The 21,456-nt window shown below is 47.4% G+C and overlaps 1 pseudogene; it reads right to left on the bottom strand.

Annotated features, from left to right (window-relative positions):
• Positions 1-997: 997 nt before the first annotated feature.
• Positions 998-21,456, bottom strand: part of LOC114783574 (receptor tyrosine-protein kinase erbB-4-like) — a 45,883-nt pseudogene continuing 25,424 nt past the window's right edge.

Below are 21,456 nucleotides of genomic sequence, written 5' to 3'. Positions count from 1 at the left end.
TACTTAGTTAACTGATGCTGCATTTATTACTGAACCCCAACCCTGCACACAACCCTCGGTGAGAATGACACCATCAGAAGGTCACTGTCACCTTGAGCTTCAACTCTCCAAACAGAAGTTTTCCTTGTTTCTCTTTCTATTTATTTTACTTACAAAATGCAACAGATGCATGGACACAAAATAAAGATAAAATAATGCTAAAAACCGAATCCAGTTGTGATCATTCCGTATGTTTAAGTTGGTACAAAACTGAAAGTCAGCCACAGTCCTTAGTGGCAAAAGCTCAGGGGACATTTAGCGTCTTCTGAATAAAATCATCTCAGCAACGATCTGATCAGAGCCGAATCAGACACTCTGGACTCCATTTCAGACCATTTATAACAAAGCGCAATCAAATTAGAACCTTCTGGTTTTAATTGCTTGTAATTTGTCTAATGAACTCCGCACCTCTTTACCGCTGTGGCAGATTTATTCTCCAACTGACATGTAAACATGGGTAAAGACAAGGTCATTTTTTTTTACAAATCCATCATATGAATATATATTTATTTTATATTTATATAAGGCAGCGTGTGTGTGTGTGTGTGTGTGTGTGTGCTTCATTTTGACCTTTTGACCCTGCTGCTCAGCTCCACAGCCAGCGGTGTTGTAAGCTGCTGTGCCGTGTTATTTCCGCCTCACGTGGAATCATTTTCATTCATCTACAGTCAGCGAGGAACTACGTGACCTGACATGATCTCTCTATATGAGGATGTGTTTTTTGCTAAATGCATTTTGATTCGTGAACCGAAGGTGGCATCATGCTGAAGGTCATGAGAGGAACATACCTGTTCATTTCTGTTCATCTTTTGTATTTTTTTTTGTATTTTCTAGCTTTGTATGTTGCACCAGGTACTAAGCATCGTGTACTATATGTACATGGCTGGGATACTTCTTACTAAATCCAGTGGTATTTTGTTTCCCGCAGAACATCCCCACCAGAAACACAGTCCTCAGGTCAAATATTGAGTAGATCTTTATTTATATTAAATTAAAAATATACTTTTTGACAGATTCATGTAACAAATATGAGGAAAAGTATTTCAACGATATAAAGCCTTAGGTATGGTAAAAAGTGGAGAGTAATAGCCACTGCTGCCAACAACAAGCTGGGGAGGAATGATATGAACTGATGACGTTTCTAGCTGTGCTGTCTCTGTTATAGTGCGACAGAAAACAAGACAATTATAATAATAATCATAAATAAATCAATAAATAAATGGGTACACAGAGCACTGGCATGATCTCAGATTTCCGGGAAACTCTTAATAGCCTCTGAATAAATAAATGATAGAAAAGTGAATCACCAGCGCACACAGGGCAGAATTGTTCACCATTCACTCGGGACATCTTTCGAATATAAACACTGATCATCTTTTTATTTAAATACTGAATGCCAGGGGGTGGGGGGCAGTCATTAATATGTTAAAAGGGGGTAAAAACCTGCACAGCTGTCATATTTACACCGGGATGATGGTGTGAGAGGTGCACATCGAAGGGTGAAAGCAGCAGGAACAGAGATACAGAGAACACAGAGCAGTGCTTCATACTAGTCTCACGAAGAATAAAAAAAGCAGTATCCCAAGGGTTAAGTCTAGAGGAAACACACAGCACATGTATATACACATGAACACAATGTCCGGTCACTACCAGCCACTTCTTACGTGTTAAACACAAAAGCAAGACACGAAGGGGGAAAAGAAGGGGTCCAAACGCAGCCTTTCCGCCCTATTTACAACATCGCCGTCTTCTGCGAAGTTCCTCCTGTCGCTATAAAAATACTTTTCACATTTTCTCACATTGTCCCTCACATGCCCGTTCAGTGGCGGCTCAGTAGTGTGTGTAGTGACAGTAGTGTGTGCAAAAATCATCAGTGCTCATGACTGGAGAAGAAGAAATAGTTCCATTTTACAGGTACAAATTGAAATTTCCAAACCAAATTGCTGTAGTTCACCAGCAATTTCATATCTCGGCCCGTCCTTTATGAGCTGCTAAGTGCTCTCGGCCCTGCTGTAAACTTCACACTGCGCTTGATGCATGTTATTTTGGAAGCCAGTAGAATCAAAAGCAAAGTCATTACTTCAAATTCAAATCTTCATTTATGCTGTGTGTGAGATGATACAGAAATGAATTCACAGACACTAGCACACACCAACTGGCCAGAATCTGCTCTCTGTCGATCTGGGAAAGATATATCAATGTGAGGTTATTTTTCCTGGAGTTAAATAAATACTGTATTTCACTCTGAGATCAAGTCTTTCAACAAAGACGTGGTCTTCCATTAGTAATAAAAAGACACGTTCAATAAAAGAAAGAAGAATCTTCCTTTTCTTGTTTCATGCACTACATGTAAATTTCCATCATCTGTCATGTGCCTACGACTCTCTGCCTAAAAATGTCCACCTTGAGTCTACTGCAGCCGTGGACGTCACTGCTGGGAATCTGTAAATCTGGTTCATTAAAAAGTGCATTTATTCTTCACATTTCACAAATCCCACGTTGAACAGGGTCTCTCTGTCCCCGTAAGCCCATCCGGCTGGTCTTACTCCTGGACGGACAAAAGTGCTCAAAGCAAACACATGAACGCAGCAACGACTGAAGGCTTGGAGGACAACACTGAAACGAGCGTATCTGCTCCAGTGCAGCTGGACTCTACAAAAGCATGAGATGCTCAAACAGAACCAATATGTACGTAGCAGCAGTATGGTAGTGCCACAAAGATCTACAAGGTATACTGTTGTTCATCTACAAAGATAATTAAAAACTCAACTGAACACAGCCATGCAAAAAAAGCAACCATGAGAGATCTTTTAACCCCTGAAGGAGCCCAACCCACGTTCTCAATCTTTCCACTTAGTTTGGCACAGTTTTCTGAACCTTGGGTCCTAAGCCCTTCCGAGACGTTTTTGCCTTCAGGTGCTTCCTCTACCTGAGAGCTGTGTGAGATCTGCAATCAACTCTGATGCATAGAGGGCCTTCAACAGGCTCCTGAACTCCAACCAACAGTCCTGTGCAGAAAAGCCACCTGTGTAGGCCATGTGGCCTTGTCTAACTCACTCTTATTCTACAGACGCAACCCTTGGACTTCTGACACACGCTTTTGGACTTCAAAATCACTACATGGGCGTGGTAGAAAAAGTAACAGTCGTGAAATGAATAGTAAATAAATAGTAAACAGAGTTAGTGTTGAGTGTTGCTGGGGCTGCTGGGTTCCAATTAGAGTCCATCAGTCAGAAAGTACGGCTCCGTGATGTAGAAGCCTCCTGAACGTTCCCTTAGATGGGTCCGCGCACCATGCCTCTGCAGATAACTGTCATTCAATATGGTGGCTCACCTCCATATTGCTTTAAACCTCTTGTTCCTTTCTCGAATCTACCTCTTAGGTGGAGGCATGATGACTTCAGAGTTAAAAAAAAAAAAAAAGGCGGAAAGGTACATGCCACTCAAGGAGCTCATTGTGTCATTTGGAAAAGGTCGCCATGATAACTCTTGTATGAGGAGGTGTGCAGAAAGACTGGACTTGACTGGCGGATTTAATTATTTTTCCCCTACCAAGGTCGAGAGGTTTCTTCCCCAGGGAGCTCCTGCTTGCAGGTACATGAGCTAAAAGATTGGAGACTTGGATGTCTCTTGAGGTGGCGGTTTCAGTACGGAGGGACACTGAGAACCAGGTAGGAGTTGGGTGCTGGTAGAGGAACCAGGCTCTGGGGGGGGGCAGGTTCTAGACGTTACACCACAGTGTTCCGCTGGCGGTATGGAGGCGGAGGCAGCACTGTACCCGGCTTCAGGGAGAATTCTGACAGGTACTCGGGGTTTTCAGCCACCGCTGGCCGGACGCGTCCATTCTGTTTGTAGAAGAACTTTGTGTTGCCCCCTTGCGACGAGTCGGGGTTCTGCTGAGTAGGCTTGGGCGGAAGACTGTGCTGCCAGTATTCTGGATTGTCAAAGGTCACCTTGTGTTTCTTGTCAGGCATAATGGTCCCGGTGTGGCTCGTCTGCAGAATGCTGCTGGGATGCCTGGGGTGGACCGTGATTCTCGGGACACTGCTCTGGCCTGCAGGAGCAGACGCCACATGGTAGTGCGCACTGGTCGGGTGGCAGATTGGACCTGGGTGGACAGCAGGGAGGGGACCATGGACGACCTGGGCTGGAAGCGAAGGGTGTGCAGCTTGGCTCGGCAAACCCGGCTGAACTGGAGGATGAGCGAAGTGAACATGGCTGACTGGGGCTTGGTGAGGGGCGTTGCTAGTTTGGGGGGGTGCTCAGGGATATCGGGGTGGTTGTGGCGAGCGGCGCAGAGAGCCCATTTCTCTTCAGGAGTTCAGGGTTCACGTCCCCAATGTTGTGGAAAGTGTTGAGGTAGAGCGGCTCGTTTATGTACTCGTCCTCCCGTTTTGGTTGTCCATTGGGGGTGCTGTGGTAACCTGGGTTGTCCAGGGCATGGATCTCCCCGTTCTTGCGGCGGGTGACAAATGGGTTCTCTTCGACAGGGTTCAAATAGTCTGTGGGAAAAAGGAGACAAAGACAGACAGAATAGTGAGAATCACGGAGCCCCAACGTTGTTGGTGTATCTCTGCCCCCAATCCTGACACTGAGAAATTTCTCAGTTAGGGCTGTTTTACAGGGAATGAGTGAAATCTGCCCGTTTCATACCTGAGGCAGTTTTGTCCTTCATCGGTGTCATGTAACCGTCTTCATCGGTGTCTGCCCGAGCGCCCCGCTCGCCCAGGAAGATGGTGGGGTCTGCACTGTAGCGCTGGCCACTGCTGTCCTCCACCAGACGGGCAGTGGGTTGCTTCTGCAGGCCCCCGTTGCACCGCTGGTCCTCCAGCGTGTCCAACGCTGCCCCCTGGGAGCCTGAATGCTCTGAGGTCGAGCAGGTAGAAGAGTGAGGGTGACCCCCTGTGCCGTCATCTGCACCAAACCCTCCATCACGGCACCCAAACTGGTTCTGGGAAAAGAACACACTAATATGTATGAAGGTGTATGACCTTTATAAGTCAATTCAGTGCATCCTGTTTAATGTGAACATGTAATTCATCACTCCACTACAGGTGTAGTGGTGATGGAAGCTCTACTTCCTGCTTTAGGACGCCAACGCTAACGAATATCAGTCCCCAGCGGAGAAGCTAAAAGTGCAGATCAATCCAAGCAATCCAAGCACATATCTCTCTTTTGCTCTCGGCGGAGGCGGACGCATCTTCCCTCTCCCTCCCTTCTCTGTTCTCCTGCTTGGCCCTTCGTCTCGTCTATTGTCTCGTACCTTGAGAGACTCTCCCAGGTGCGTGGGATCCTGAGTAGAACATATGCGCCGGGTAACGGCAAGGACGGGTGGGACATCGAGGATATCTACCTATTCTGAGCCATGATAACTGGTCTTGTGCTGATTGGATTAGGAACTGGTTTATTGATGATTGGAGACTGTGACGGCCTTTCAAACCCCCACTGGGTTGTCCAGGATGACTGAAGGAGTGGGCAGAGTTGTTGGCACTCAGACTGTGATGATCGATCACAGATTGGAGAACATCACTGTGATTATTGGTAGTAGCCTAGAGGGTAACACACTCGCCTATGAACCAGAAGACCCGGGTTCAAACCCCACATACTACCCCCATGTCCCTGAGCAAGACACTTATCCTTGAGTGTCTCCAGGGGGGGACTGTCCCTGTACATTTTACATTTACATTTACAGCATTTATCAGACGCCCTTATCCAGAGCGACTTACAGTCAGTAGTTGCAGGGACAGTCCCCCCCTGGAGACTGTCCCCCTTAACCCCCTTAGGGTTAAGTGTCTTGCTCAGGGACACAATGGTACTAAGTGGGATTTGAACCTGGGTCTTCTGGTTCATAGGCAAGTGTGTTACCCGCTAGGCTACTACCACCACTGTAACTACTGATTGTAAGTCACTCTGGACATCATCTCACAGATCTGCATAGACTGTTGGCTGGAGACCAGCGTGGACACTGAGCTGGAAATTCCCAGCTTTTCCATACGGAAAACCCAAACAATCCGTCCTATCATCCTATTTTTGGCCTCCCCCCGGCCGGTGCTGATCCACAACAACGAGACTCTCTCTCCCATCCCAAGGACATTCCTACCGTCCATCAGCGTGGACAGGCGGGTCTGCTGACCAGCGCCTCCAGTGGCTGCAGGAGCAGATGGCAGTTTATTTACGCTGAACTCTCTCTCTCTATTTCTTTCCCGCCTCGGCGTCCATCTCTCACTCTTCTGTTCGAGCACAGGTGGACGCGAGAGAAGAGAACAGAATCATGGTCCAAACTGAACAGGTGGGTGCAGCTGAAAATGCGGCATAAAATGCGACGTGAAGTAAATATTCAAAATGAGAAACGGCAAAAGGCGGCAAAGTAAACAGGAAGTTTCCTTCTGCACTTCCTGACCGAGGAGCTTGTGTGCAACTGTCACCCATGTGGAGAAGTGATCTGCGGAGTGACCAGTGGTTACGTACCAGCCGGCACCTGCTGTGTCATCAGAACAAGCTGTTTGGCTGCATAATTACAGTAAAGGAATCAAGTCGAAGATGTTGACCTTTCCAGCTCCTGTGCTGCTTGCAGGACCACTGGGGGTCTCACCATGTGGACAGAGGGTCCATTTAAAATGCATGGCCATGGCCAGACGGAGCAGGGTGTGGAATGGAGTAAATATCTGGTCCAGCTCATTGTCTCTGAGCAAACTGCAGCACTCGCCTTAGTGGAGATAGTGCTATTTGCACATGAGGAGCCCAGTAATGAAAAGCGCATTTGAGACAACGAGAGCATGGAGAGATCTGGATCCCAGAGTGCTGAAATTGAGCATGTAGACCACAGATGATCAAGGTGGGGGCTGGAGCTCCTACCCGGTTAGAATCCATATGGGGTCTGGAGGAGCAGGATGGTGGAGGCATGTTAAACCCATGGGGAACAAGGTACTCGTCAGCGTCCATGAGGTTGTCAAGGTCTTCTTCGTCCAGAAGGCTCTGGAAAAACTTGCTGTCATTGGGGCTGGGCAGCTTCATACGATCATCTCCCTGAAGCCCAGAAGATAAAAGGAGAATTCATTGGTCAGAAAATTACCTTTCAAATGAAGGAGAAGAAGAAGAAGAAATACACCTCACCTGAATGACAAGATACCGCTGGGGATCTCGCGCCATCCGACAAAACTCAGCCGCCAGCTCTTTAAACTTGGGCCTACTGTCAGCGTCAATCATCCAGCCTGTGAGGAGCAGAGGTCTCGACTTGACTCACTTAAAACAAAAGCCCGTCAGCCGCTCCCGTCCACGGGGAGCTCGGCGAACCCGCGAACCCCGACACATTCTTCAAGCGGATGAACGGAACGCTACTCGACTTCATTATGGGGATAATTAGCAGTCGGTGACGCCGAAGCGACCGCTAGATCAGCGGTTCCGGTGACACGTTGCGAGAACCGCGGCGAGAACGGCAGCGAAAAAAAAACCCCAAAAAACCATCATAATATTTCTGACAACCACTTACGCGCTTTCACCTCACGCTGGCCCGGCTCTCATTTCCTCACAATTAATTTCCGCTCCACACACACTCAAACGCATTATCTAAATGAGCCTCAATTACTCACGCAATCAAACTCTATTTCATCTCTATCAATATTTCGCCCTCCGTGGGGGCATCAATGCTGCGTCCAATCGAGTCATAAACAGGCGCCGCCGGCTGACATGTAATTAGAATGAATGCGTCTAATCTCCAGCCCCTCGTCCTCGAGCCGCCACAGCCAACCAGGCCCCTCAGCGCTCCGCTTCTTCCTGCTTGGACACGGAAAATTGACAATCTAGATATGTGTGCGTTTTCTTCTCATCACGGTCTCCACGGAGGACCTGCCCCAAAAGCCATGGATCTCCACGGACCTGGTTCCCCACCCCTGGTATCCAGGGGGCTTTCAGCAGGTCCCCTGTCTTCTTGTACACTAGGAAGAATATTGTCTCTGTGTCTTGGTGATGACGTGTGTGAAGTGAGGATGACGAGAAGGAGATCATTCGTACATTTCACCATGACCATGTACACATCAATCGTGCAGATGGGAGGCTGGGGCAACCGCTCGCCCTTCTCCAGCAGGTCCGGAATCTCGCGCGTGGGGATCCCATCGTAGGGCTTCCCCCCAAAGGTCATCAGCTCCCAGATGGTTACTCCTGTGTGATGGGAAGAACACATTTTTCCAGCCTTTTAGCAGCCGCTATTCTAAAAACTATTCATCACAACTGAAGCTGTGCGAGATGTGGAGAAAACGAAGGCGACTCACCGTAGCTCCAGACATCACTTTGGTGAGTGAACTTTCGGTAGTGGATACACTCCAAAGCCATCCATTTTATGGGCATCTAAAGACATCAAGGTTGTCAACATTACAAAAGCAGAGCACCATCTCCTACTGCTTCTCTAAGGTGTGGTTGGTCTTAATTTAGCTTTGTTTCAATAAACGCACGAAAGGTGACGTTTATTTCAAAGATTCCCAAGGTCAGCACACTGTCTGTGAAAAGTCTGAAGGACTTTATTACCACATAATGATGTTGAGCCCAGACGTGACCTACTGAAGACCCCCAGATCAGAACGGCTCCTATACACGCACGAACTGGAGCCTTTTCGATGCTGCGCTTCCAAGTGACTTTCTCATGCCGAAGCTCTCCAGCCCCCTCTCATCAGTCCGAGTGGCCAAATCTCATTCCATATACGATGGCAAATGGCCGTTACCGCTGTGCGTACGCATCTCAGAGTTGGGATGGGAATTCAGAGTTGGGATGGGAAGTTTGGATCTACTCAGAGTGCCTCATATTTCTGCCTTACTTGACAAATATGATTTATCAACACACAAAGCATTCATATTTGACAAGTAACTTCCCATCCCTAGTTCCGTGGAAAGTTCAAAATTTTGGCCATAAAAGTGAAAGTGACGTGATTGTCAGTGTGAAGCACAGCACATGGCGACACAACGAAATGTGTCCTCTGCTTTTAACCATCAGCCTTGGTGAGCAGGGGCATCCAGGAGGCGGCCAGCCCAAAGTCAGTGATCTTGATGTGGTTTGGAGATTTGACCGGAACATTAAGCGCCGCCGGGTCCCATATTTTCAATATTATTCTGCCAAGTTCTTCTTCTATAGTGCGTGTGGATAATTTATCTTTCGCTATTTAAGGCTACTGTGAGTTCGCCTGCCCGTTTCCTACCATTTCTGATCATGGTCTTCTCGGGTTTTATTCTGACCAGATGATAGTGCTCCACCATCCTTACAGGTTTTTTCCTGTTTTTGTGTTGGAGCATTTTAGATCTCATAAGTTGCTTTCCTTGCTTGATGCAGGAATTGATGCAATTTGGCAATTTTGACCATGGTTGGTGTCTTCTGACATGGATATGTAAGAAATAAGGAGGACTTCACTGATTGTCACGGATTCCGTTCCACCTGCCTGCCCAGGAAGGATAAGCAGGAAGAGACGGGCTGCATAATTCCCTCGCCCACTCATCATTGTGGTCCTACCCTTTATTGCTGCTCAGCTTTTATTCCTCACGCCGACCTCTCTTTGCCAGACTTTTCTTCTGGATTCGCCCTTGCCGGTCGTTTGTTCTGCTCCCGATGCTTACGACCACCCGCCTGCATCCCTGCACCCCCTCACCAGTCCAAGTGCCCACATCCCTCCATCCCTAGTCCTCCAGCCTCTCCTGCTAATGCGCCTCCCGGCCCATCCTGTGACACTGAAGCATTTTCAATTACGTTATCAGCCAATCAATCATTTTTGCCTATTTGCTTATATTTGTCCAGACGATGACAATTTTCCATCTACATATTATATGCAGGTCATCATATACAATCAACATTTGCTGGTGTGTCACTGAAATGACTACAACTCCAAAATTACATGAACATTTTAGACCATGTACCAACTTTCTGGAATTGGGGCTATAAAAAAACAGGGTGGTCACCTTTAAACCAGAATACCACAAAGTCCCAGGTTCAAACTCTTCTTACTACCACTGTGTCCCTGAGCAAGACACTTAACCCTGAGTGTCTCCAAGGGGACTGTCCCTATCTTTACTGATTGTAAGGTGATCTGGAAAAGGGCGATAAATGCTGTAAATGCTGTGAACGTGCTTTGGTTTGGGTCATGTTTGGGTGGGATGTTCTTCACTCACTGAACAAAACATAATGTGCTCTCTGAATGCATAATATGCGCTTTCATAAAACAAAAATACTTAATTCTACAGGGACATATTTATTTCAGTGCCTGGACTGTGGGGGATAATCACATGATCACACATACATCGCTCTGCAAATAACAACACTCATTAAAACATGTGAATTTCAAATGACTCAATATTTGTCCCCACACTGTGTCAGAATTGTTTGAACAGGTGGGACAAACATGAGACTCAGACTGGAAGGTGGATCTGGATCAATGGCTCAGCGCTGGCCTGCACTCAAGTTCTCTTTTCTCTGGATTTGTTTTGTCCAGCTGCTAACTTCATGCCCAACATCTTACACCATGGCAACCAGGCAGTCGTCATCATCATCATCATCAGCACTCGAGCAATGTTGGCCCGTTTATGCCCATTTAAGGCAGCTCTGTTCCCAAATCTATCTGTTGTCATTTCATGTGGTGATTCTGGATCGAGCGGGAACTTAAAATGAGTAATGTTAGATTCAAAAAGGTTAATGCTCATAAACTCCAAGGAACCTAAGAGGAAATCCTACACAAATACAAGGAGAACCTGAAAGTACTACATCTACAGCATGAATTATTGATATTCCATATTGTAAAATTTGACATGATGTGAAAATTTACTGATCAGATCTGTATCTGCAGCCATTTTTTAATGGAGCCTGACCTTCGTACAACGTTCCCTTGTGCCATGAAACCAAAATTGTGCAAGATACCCATTATTCCTCATGGCCTTGGTTGATCTTCCAAACGTCAAATGATTTAAAATGAATATGAAACAATATGAGAGGTATTTATAATTGTGATTTTTTATAACTGTCTGGTCGTGAGTAAGGGTATGCCACATTAAACTATTCATTTATTCTTAATGCATGTATGATTAATTTTGATTAATTAATCATTTAATTTGAGGAATATTTCTGTGGATTGGGATGCATGTGATGTTCACATTGTCCAAGCACCTTAATTCATAAAATTTTACTAAATTACCTTTCACAGAACAAATGAAATCCAGAACATATAAAACCACACTTTGCACAAATATGTGAAAGTGAAGCACAGCACATGGTGACACGGTGAAATGTGTCCTCTGTATTTAACCCTTAGTGAGCAGTGTTGTGGGTACGTCAGTGGCACCTTGGCGGTTCGTGATTCGAGCTACACAACGTTTAAGAGCAGAGGTTCTGACCTTCCCGCCGTCCGCGTTGTACTCCTTCTCGTTTACGTCCAGCAGGCGTGCCAGCCCAAAGTCGGTGATCTTGATGTGGTTTGGAGATTTGACCAGAACATTACGCGCCGCCAGGTCCCTGTGAACCAGTCTGCGTTCCTCCAAGTACATCATGCCCTGTCACAGAGGAATGAAAGTGAAGTGATTGTCATTGCAGTGCAGGACAATTTGAAGGAATTTTGTATTTATGTAGATATTCAACTTTACGCTGAATTTGAACCGGAAAATAATGTTTTTATTTTATTTTATTTTTAGTTTTATTTGTTATAATCTGTGTAGGTGCTGCAGTAGAGTAGTAGAGGTGAGAAGAACGCTACACCGTGTGCGAGGGTGCATCAAGGACCAGTTCTTGGCCTGTCGCCTTTCTCCTGGACGTCTGTAAATCTCAGTGACACCTAATCAGTATGTGGACGTGTTCGGAACGGAGGTCCCTGGCATGTCTGCTCACACCCTCCTCACCATGGTCACCCAATCTTACCCTCTTCTCGGGGCCTCTGCTATGATTTATGGCTTTATGTTAATCGCGGATTAAAATGCAATTACCCGAGTGCAGGGAGAGAGAGGTGAGGTGAGAGTGGACGTGTTTTCAGACATTTCTTCTCAAACTTAATGATGTGCTTCTTTGTCTCAAGATACAAAAAGGTTTGTGTTGCTGTACGCTCGTCTCATAAGAAGAAAGCAATTGAAGATGCTCATCCGACTGTAAAACAGGTAGCCTGGGGAGTCAATGAGCATCAAAATATCGAACTTTTATTAGAGTTGTGCTGTGCAATTTTGTAAATTTTCAAGACAATTAGGCAGTGAGAAAATTGATGTCCCACCAGCACGTTAAAGCTAATTACGTACGTCGGTGAACAAAGACACAAATGACATGGCAGGGAGAATTGTGCAAAAATTGACACGTATTTCCAGCTCTCATTTGTTGCTCAATGATCTAGAGAAGGCATCGGAGGCACGAGCCAGCACCGGCATGGGCAACATTAGCGATGTTAACCACATTGTTGCCAGGTTAGAGTCTAATCAATAAATGTCCAGTATTGGAAGGCAGAGCCCCCTTTTTTTAATGCACTTCCCGTCATGCCTGGTGAATTCCCCCTACAAGCCATCCATCCTGCCAGGGAGCAGAGAATCATTGCCCGGCAGCAAATACTTATGCACCAGCCTCGGAGATATATGTGTGTACATATCATGCATGCAGACAAAAGCTGAGTCAAGCACATTGTGTTAAAAAGTATTTTGTCCCGATTCGTTCTACTGTGGATAAATCAATAGTACAGACGTCTGGCAGAGGATATTCGCTGGATTCATCAATCATTCGGCTGCTTTTAAAATGCCATTCAACACACACACACACACACAGGCTGGGATCGAGAGACGCTGCTGAAATGCAGATTATCCCTCAGGTCGTTAATTTATTACATAATTAATAATGGCACCAGGATCTGTAGAGATAAAAACTATATTTAAACCACTGCTCTACCATTAAATCTTGCAAAATGGCCGAACACACAGCGTATCCAGCCCCAGCAGCAGAATTATTACAGGTAACAAGCAAATGACGAGAGGAAACAGGCAATTCGAGTTAAAGTAAGGCAAGGTGAGGGCGACCTTCATGTTCCACGTAAATAGGGCCAAATGAACAGCAGGAGAGGGGGCCTGGTGAGTAAAGCCACAAAGTCCCAGGTTCAAACCCCACTTACCACCATCGTTTCCCTCGGCAGGACCCTTAACCCTGACTGTCTCCCGGGGGACTGTCCCCGTCACTGCTGACTGTAAGGCGGTCTGGATAAGCGCTGGGAATGTATGTAAGGTAGATGAGGAAGAAGCGGGCGGAGTGTGCAGGTGAGACTGGGCGGGGTCACAGAAACAGTGTGAATGTGGCCCAATTAAACAAGCTGTGATGCCGTTTGGCTGCAACGTACAGGCCGCACGTGTTCGAAAAAGAAAATTATTTGCTGTAATCATATCATAATGAATCGGACATGACACAGAACATGATTTAGATAGTTCTGATTAAAAACCGGAGGCAAGGTGGTCCTGCCGTGGAGCTCTGCCAACACAATTTCAGTAGAATGTGCCTGGCCAGCCAGAGAGCAGCGCCCGAAGTGTATTTAAAATAGATTACTTCTGCGGCCCGGGCAGGCGATCAATAGCAAGATGTTGATTACAATAAACCCAGAAGAGGCCTGTGCGGCGTAATATTTATCTTCGGCATCTGCGTAAAAAGAATTAGGAATCAATGGCGCATATAGCCCATTAATACACTTGATCCACTAGTGATGAAGCAGTGAATGCAGCGGCTCTGAGAAATGGGAAATGAGCGCGGCCGCACATTAATTCGCTTCTGATGGCAATAAACACAATGGCCTCAAATGTAATGGGCCCAGAATCACCCAACCGCCGTGGTATCGACAGGATTGTGACACCGCGGCTACATTTCAGTAGCACGGTAACCGAGAGGAGCGGCGCCCTGGCCTCACGCCCACAAGCCGGATCACGCCGAGCCTGAAATCATGGCTGGTAGTAGCCTAGCGGGTAACACACTCGCCTGTGAACCAGAAGACCCACTTACTACCATCGTGTCCCTGAATAGGACACTTAACCCTGAGTGTCTCCAGGGGGGGACTGTCCCTGTAACTACTCATTGTAAGGATGGTAGCGTAGTGTAAGTAGGCTGTTAGTGGCCTAGTGGAGTAACACACTCGCCTACGAACCAGAAGACCCAGGATCAAACCCCACTTACTACCATCGTGTCCCTGAGCAGGACACTTAACCCTGAGTGTCTCTGGGGGGGACTGTCCCTGTAACTACTCATTGTAAGGATGGTAGCGTACAGTAAGTAGGCTGTTAGTGGCCTAGTGGAGTAACACACTCGCCTACGAACCAGAAGACCCAGGATCAAACCCCACTTACTACCATCGTGTCCCTGAATAGGACACTTAACCCTGAGTGTCTCTGGGGGGGACTGTCCCTGTAACTACTCATTGTAAGGATGGTAGCGTACAGTAAGTAGGCTGTTAGTGGCCTAGTGGAGTAACACACTCGCCTACGAACCAGAAGACCCAGGATCAAACCCCACTTACTACCACCGTGTCCCTGAGCAGGACACTTAACCCTGAGTGTCTCTGGGGGGGGACTGTCCCTGTAACTCTGGATAAATGTAAACATTTAAATCAGACCAGTAATATATGCAGATGAACTTTTCTTCATTGCTCCCCGGAATAACAACATTTACAGACAACAAGACAATTTCAGATCTGTAGATAGTAGCCAAGCAGGTAAAACACTCGGCAGAAAACCACAGTCGCAGGTTCGAACCCCACTTGTCACGTCGGTGAGCTGACGAGGGAAGGAAGCGCAGAGACGGGACATTCTGGGAAAAGATGATTTATTAACCATAAAGGAACACGGCACGAGGGCCGAAAACAGGGGAGAAAGGGGGAACTTAAACAAACCCGACACTACACATACGTTGTATGGTCCACAAAAATGGGCGGAGCCACAGCGCCTTACAAAAGCGCCCTCCAGATGTCCCAGGTGCACCTAATCCTGACGTCTCCAGGGGGTCTGTCCCTGTCACTACCAATTGTCTGGTAAACGTTACATGACATTGAATACAGAAATGCCTCACGATAATAATCCAGCGATTAATTTAATTTGTGTGCTTGGAACCTTTGTGTCCTTGGGACATAAAAGAAATTCACCATAATGTGGACAGAGGATGTTAATAAAATATTCTTCTAGTGTCTCCAGTACTCTGCGCAGATATTAATGTAACATAGCCGCCGCGGTTACTGCCGTTTCAGCACAAATGATTCAACAGAACAAAGAAAACAACGGAAAGCCGATAAATCACCGATGGTGTCAATAATTCACCGATAACGGCACAAAAACACAGGCAGCGTTGGCATCCCGGTACGCAGCAGTGTGTGTTCATGTAATTATTACCACTGTACATGCAGGCAAGCAGCAGACTTTACATCCCCAGAGTGCAAATTTACTCTCTTACAGCAGCAATGAGAATGTGTGTGTGTGTGTGTGTGTGTGTGTGTGTTCGATAAATGTCAAAAGTCATTTCAAACAAGCGTTTTTTTTTTTTGCTTTTCTTTTCACCTTTCAATTGAAAACATCAAAGGTGCCACAATTATTTCAGTATTTAGTCCACCTGGCAGCCGTCCCGTCACATGAGCAGAGCGGCAGCGCGGTGCATTAAAGTTGCAACGCGCGCGCTCACAATCAAAGCGCATTGATCTGTTTTTAAAGCAAAATTCACACAAAAAGCTGGACGTTCTCTCGTCCTCTGGAGGGCGGCTTCCATGGCAACGAGCGCTGACCAGGCTCGGCGCTTGACCGCGGATCCTTGCCCTCTGACCTTTCCCCCGGTCTCGGCCGACTCCTGCCTGCGAACGCGGGCTCGGGCGCGAGCGGCGGGGCGGGGCCGGGGCCTGCTGCGCTTTTTGCCGGGAGTGCGTTATAATCGAGGTTAAAGTTTCTCCGGAGTAGGAGAGGCAGAGGCTCCCAGTGCGGCCTATTACAACACTTTCTCCACCTCTGGCAGGGGAAATAACAAAGATGGTGTTTCGCACAACGACCCGGGGCTAATTAAAATGAAAACCGCACACGTAGGGGAGGTGTGTTTACCCGCTCCCACACTGGCTCCGGAGAAAATAAGAAAGGAGTGGGCGCCAAAGCAGAAAGGGCAGAGGGGCTCGGCGCGTGGTGACACAGAACCAGGAGCTTCCCCAGCCACGGCATGGGACCAGAATCCCAAATGCATCCCCAAGTGTCTCCATACGTTACAAATCCTATTTACAGATTTCCCAAAAAAAAAAAAAAACCATCTCATTCATCTCAAGTGCCACCTCCAGACCCCTGGTGACGGCCTTCAGCACAACGGTCTTCCCACAACTCCTCTCCCCTGAAGGCCTGGGCCAGTGGTGTTATTCCAATTACTGTGCGTGTGTTTATGGAACCGGACCCACGTCACACATGTCAGTAGAGAGACGGGAGTTGGGTTCCCTCAGCGCTCAGGCAGAAGAACAGATCATGTAGAAATATGGTGGTGCTGAAGCTGTAGAAATCTAGACCTGCTTCTGTATCTGATGTCAGGACGCAACATGAAAAAAATCTTTATTACTGAACGATGGAAGATGCTGTCACCTCCTCCATTGTTCAAAGAAAACGAACGATTTTCTGATCACACACACACACACACACACACAAACACACACACACTTAAAGGTGCATTTCTGGAGATTAGGTTTTAAGACCTGATTAGTACCAACCTCCTCGTTACTGAGGCTGACATTTGTTGAGGTTCCCGTTATTAAAAATGACCAGGATGTTGACCCACGTGTCGAAATCCCTGCAGTGTCTGAGGTGGGACACCATCCATTCTCAGCCGTCTCCTCTCACCTTCTCGCATGGAATCCTCTCAAATGTCACCGCTCAGGCAATAAAATGTTACCTTGGCACAATTTACATGAGTAAATGTCAATAAGTCTCCTTGTTGTATTCTGAAATCGAAAATAGGCCCTCAGGAGCGGCAGTTCAACTGAGGACATCTAGAAGAGTCAGGAAGCTCCGGGTTGGAGGAAGATGTTTGATTGGCCTGTAAGCCGCCCCCAGGGTTTGTGGCTAAATATGTTAAAGGCCTGGTGGGAACTCATAGAAATGCAAAACCTTCTGAACTGAAAAAGACGTGGTTGACCTCGACCTCTGACCAACCGAAGGGGATTTTACTGGGCCAAATGGTTCCAGTAGTACAGGAGTAGTTTCTTGTTCTGAAGCACTGGACGCATGAACTGTAATGATGATGTGATGATAGTGTTGTTTCCATTAACGGAATTAATGACGAAATGTCTTTGTCAACAAACCTTTTCGATGTGACGAAGACACGATGAGACTATAAGGAAACTATAACTTCCTCAATATGCATTTGTGGCATTGTTTAGATGGTGGGTTATAGATATACAGTGACGGGTTATAAGATGGCGATAAAATTTACAATGTGTGGAAAAGCACAGGGAGAAATAATATAATAATAAGACAACCTTGTGGGTTTGACTAAAAGAAAATGTTGTTTTGTCTGTTCTACTCGGTTCTTGTATTATACTGACTGGGTTAAATAGAATTGCATTAATAAAAAAGAATAAAATACAATTTTCATTGACTAAAAAACGAAACTAAAATATTCATGGATGAACATGGATAAATGCTCAGACGTTTAGTCAACCGAGACTAAAATGAATCTGGACACGACCATGACTAATAAAACTAAAAAAGCTCGAGAGCACGGTGTGAAGACGAAGTGAGAACGTGTGAGGTCCTGTGTCCTTGGTCTCCATGTTTCAACCCTGCAGTTCCTTCCAACTCCACGTGCCAGTACTCTGCAATTAGACCTTCTTGGCTGAAAGCGCTCGTCCCAACGTTACCCCCCTTCATCAGAAATACAGAGAAGGAGAGCGACTCCGGCAGGCCACGCCGGTGCCCGGGATGAGCTGTGAAGTAAGAACGTGCCGCCTCGCAGAAACCCTCCAATACAAACAGAACTAAATCATTAATCACGCCGGAGTCCCAGCGGCTCGCAGGGAATCTGGGGCTGTTTGAATTGGACCTCGCTTCACCCTAATCTGTGTACATGATGCCTCAGCACTTTTCCAGGAAGGACCACCACGAGGTGACCAATCCAATCAGACTCCCCAATCCCCCCTAAATCTGCAGCTGAAATCCCGACCCTGCGCCTCCATTAGCCATCCTGAGCCGCGTGGCTAATTGGAGGGTTCCGGGCCTCATTTGCATAACCCCTCGCCTCTTCGTGCAAACTCCTCACGTTGGGACTTGTTTCCGTGAACTCAGCAGGGTGGTGGTGAGGGGTTCCAGGCGGCAGGGAAACTTTTTTTTACGGCATTTTCATCTTTGTAGGATTCGCCGTTTTTATTAGCCGCTATATGCAGTTCAGGCTCCGATTTCTGTTTCACGGTTGACATTGTTTATGAATTTCTAAGGCAATTTATCACCTTTAATAACGTACAGTCGTTTCAGTTTTAAATGCAACTCCAGCTTATAGAGAACCATGCAGAACATGCATTCATGCATTCATTCATTCATTCATTCATTCATTCATTTAGCAGCCGTTTAATGCTGCTTCTAACCTGCCTTGTTAATTTCAGCTGAATGGAAATGACATTTAAGGGCACATTTCACCGTGCTCCAGGTTGATTAAATTAGAGAATTATGGTTGGAAAATATTAACCAGCCAGGCCATTTTCTCTTTTAGCATTAAATACAAAATGTGGGCAGAAAGTAAATCCTATGCATACGTTTAACATGTCAAAGCAAGGCATTGTGGAACTTCACCACATTCACCCACCAGTAAAGTATGATTTGCCATTTATTGCTCTTTGTTGTCTTTGTTCTGTCCTGCATTCGTCATATTGTGGGTTGCTTGGTTTTACACGGTTAGTTACGGGTGGCAATGTGGACACTAGTTACGCTAGTTAAGTTACGGACAGCAGTGGCGCGCAGTTTACGGGTCAGATTTGAAGCATTTTTTCTATAGAAAACACCATCTCACCACCATCTCCCTACCTGGAGCAAGAAGGGCAAAAAGTGAAGTGGAACATTAAAAGTCTCATTGGGATGCAGCACAGGGATGAAGACGAGGAGGAGGAGGACGCCGAGGAGGTAAGCAAGCCTTCAGGCCCTGCTAATGAGCGCCGGGTGCAGTGTTGGCTCAGCAGGGGGAGAAGCCCGTTTGTGGGGCTAAATGACACAGTAAGTCGCCACAGATTGGACATTCACCACTGAGCGCGGTCCCCAGGGGTCCCCGGGCCGAGAGGCAGGGATCACGGACCAAATTGGAGAAGCACAATTACCCCCGTTCTGCTGAGTCAGGGCGGAGACGTCAGCAGGCAGCGCCCCCACTGGCACGAGTGGTCCGAAGCGTCGGTGACCAGTATCACCCGGCGCCGCGTCCTCGTTAGACCCTCGGTTCCACACTCGGTTCCACACGGAGAACATCAATACGCTTTAACGAAGAGGCCTTGGAACGGCGGGAGGGTGGAGGGGTGCGAGGGACAGTCCTTCCTTCACCGACGAATCTTCTCATTAAGACGAATCCCAAAACCTAATTATTCTATTAATAATGCAGCCAATAATGGATCAGCATCACGGGTCGTTCTTCTGCACATGCTCAGTTCTACCGGAGATAAAAATATCCGCTTTCCAGCGGGAGGAACCCTGGACGAAGAAGAGGTACCTCGTGACGTGCCAGCGCTGTAGGACAAGTGGTGACAGCGGGCGCGCGTCTACAGGGAAGCCGCACATGGGCAGTTAGGGCGGGGCTGGCGCCGGGGGAGCGGCCTTGATTAATCGGCGCCATTAACTCTGTACCCAAAAACTGCGGGTGATGAAGAACCCCTGCCCGTCGCCGGCTCTCGGCCTATCAATTCAGCGCAGACGGGTCATGTGACAGGGTGGACAAGGTGTTCACCTCGCCAGGTGGGGCGACGTGAAAGGGGAGCCCCAGGAAAGCAGCATACGCTCTATGAAAACACATTCACGTGCTGATGAGCAGATTTGAACAGGAAGTGGATGCGGTAAGGAGTGGGCGTGGCCAGCGCCAGTCAGATTGATATGATTCAGCGGGGCTGTGAGCGAACGTGGAAGCGATGGTCCCACAGACAGCAGTGACAAACTTAAACGGGTTCCTCGTACCAAGTTCCAGTGTTTAAATCTCATCACCACTTGATGATGGTGTCTCATCCAAGATTTAGAACCCGGTCCTTCAAAAGCAGACGAGGGGGCGAACCAACCTGAATACCTTTATATACTGCTGCAACATAACCTGCATTTTATACATCCCTTCACCGAGGAAAGGAGGAGGAGGACGAGGACGAGGAGGGTACAGCAGGGTTGACCTTTCCTTCAGGAGGTGGGAGGCATTACTTCCTCATGTTTCAATCAAGGCCATCTGTGGGTGGGTGTGTGTGTGTGTGGACACTCAGGACGGTCTCCTTGCACATGATTTGAGGCCCTGATGTCTTCTGTAGGAACTCCGGGTGAGAATTCCAACAGAGGTGACCGCCTACCTGGGAATTTCACTCAAACTGGCTTCACACACACACACACACACGCGCGCGACGCTCACCTTGGCGATCTGGACACACCAGTTGAGCAGCAGCTGCGAGCCGATGTTGTCCTTGTGCTCGTGGACGTAGTCCAGCAGGCAGCCGTGGGGCATGAGCTGGGTGACCAGCTGGATGGTGGGACTCAGGCAGACGCCCAGCAGACGCACCAGGTGAGGGTGTTCCATGCTGGCCATGATGAGCGCCTCCTGGAGGACGGGGGACGCAGGGTTACCGAGGGTTCTCCTGAACTTCCACGTACGTGCACGTTTATTAAATATTTACAGCATTTTTTTTTATCAGACGCCCTTATCCAGAGCGACTTCCAATCAGTATTACAGGGTCAGTCTCCCTGGAGCAATTTAGGGTTAAGTGTCTTGCTCAGGGACACAATGGTAGTAAGTGGGATTCGAACCCGGGTCTTCTGGTTCATAGGCGAGTGTGTTACCCTCTAGGCTACTACCACCCTGTGAATATGAAACTGCCCGAGGTCAGCACACACACACACACACACACACACACACACACACCCCTCCAGTGTCTGCAGTGTCTGCAGTGAAGTGCAGTGTGAAGCTGCCTTGTTAGCAGTAAATGAAAGGCTGAGAAGTGGCTGCGATTTCAAATCCCTGGAAAAACATGATGAGGGTGCGAGAGAGAGAGAGAGAGACCATGTGTGTCTGTCATGCGAAAGAAAATGTGGCACAAGTTGTGAGAGAAACAGAATGTGTGTGTGTGTGTGTGTGTGTTTCACTCATCTCCCTCAGCTCAACTGACCTCCATTACTCTGTCTGACCCCGGGCCGTCTCTCAAACTCATTCCTCCCCAGATCTGCACTCCACACTCTGATAGACCCACAACCACAGGGAGTGTGAGTGAGTGAGTGTGTATGT

The sequence above is a fragment of the Denticeps clupeoides genome, unplaced genomic scaffold, assembly GCF_900700375.1.
Source record: "Denticeps clupeoides unplaced genomic scaffold, fDenClu1.1, whole genome shotgun sequence".
NCBI classification, from domain to species: domain Eukaryota; kingdom Metazoa; phylum Chordata; class Actinopteri; order Clupeiformes; family Denticipitidae; genus Denticeps; species Denticeps clupeoides.
The sequence above is the reverse complement of the archived record's forward strand: the minus strand, read 5'-3'. Positions and strand labels throughout refer to the sequence as shown.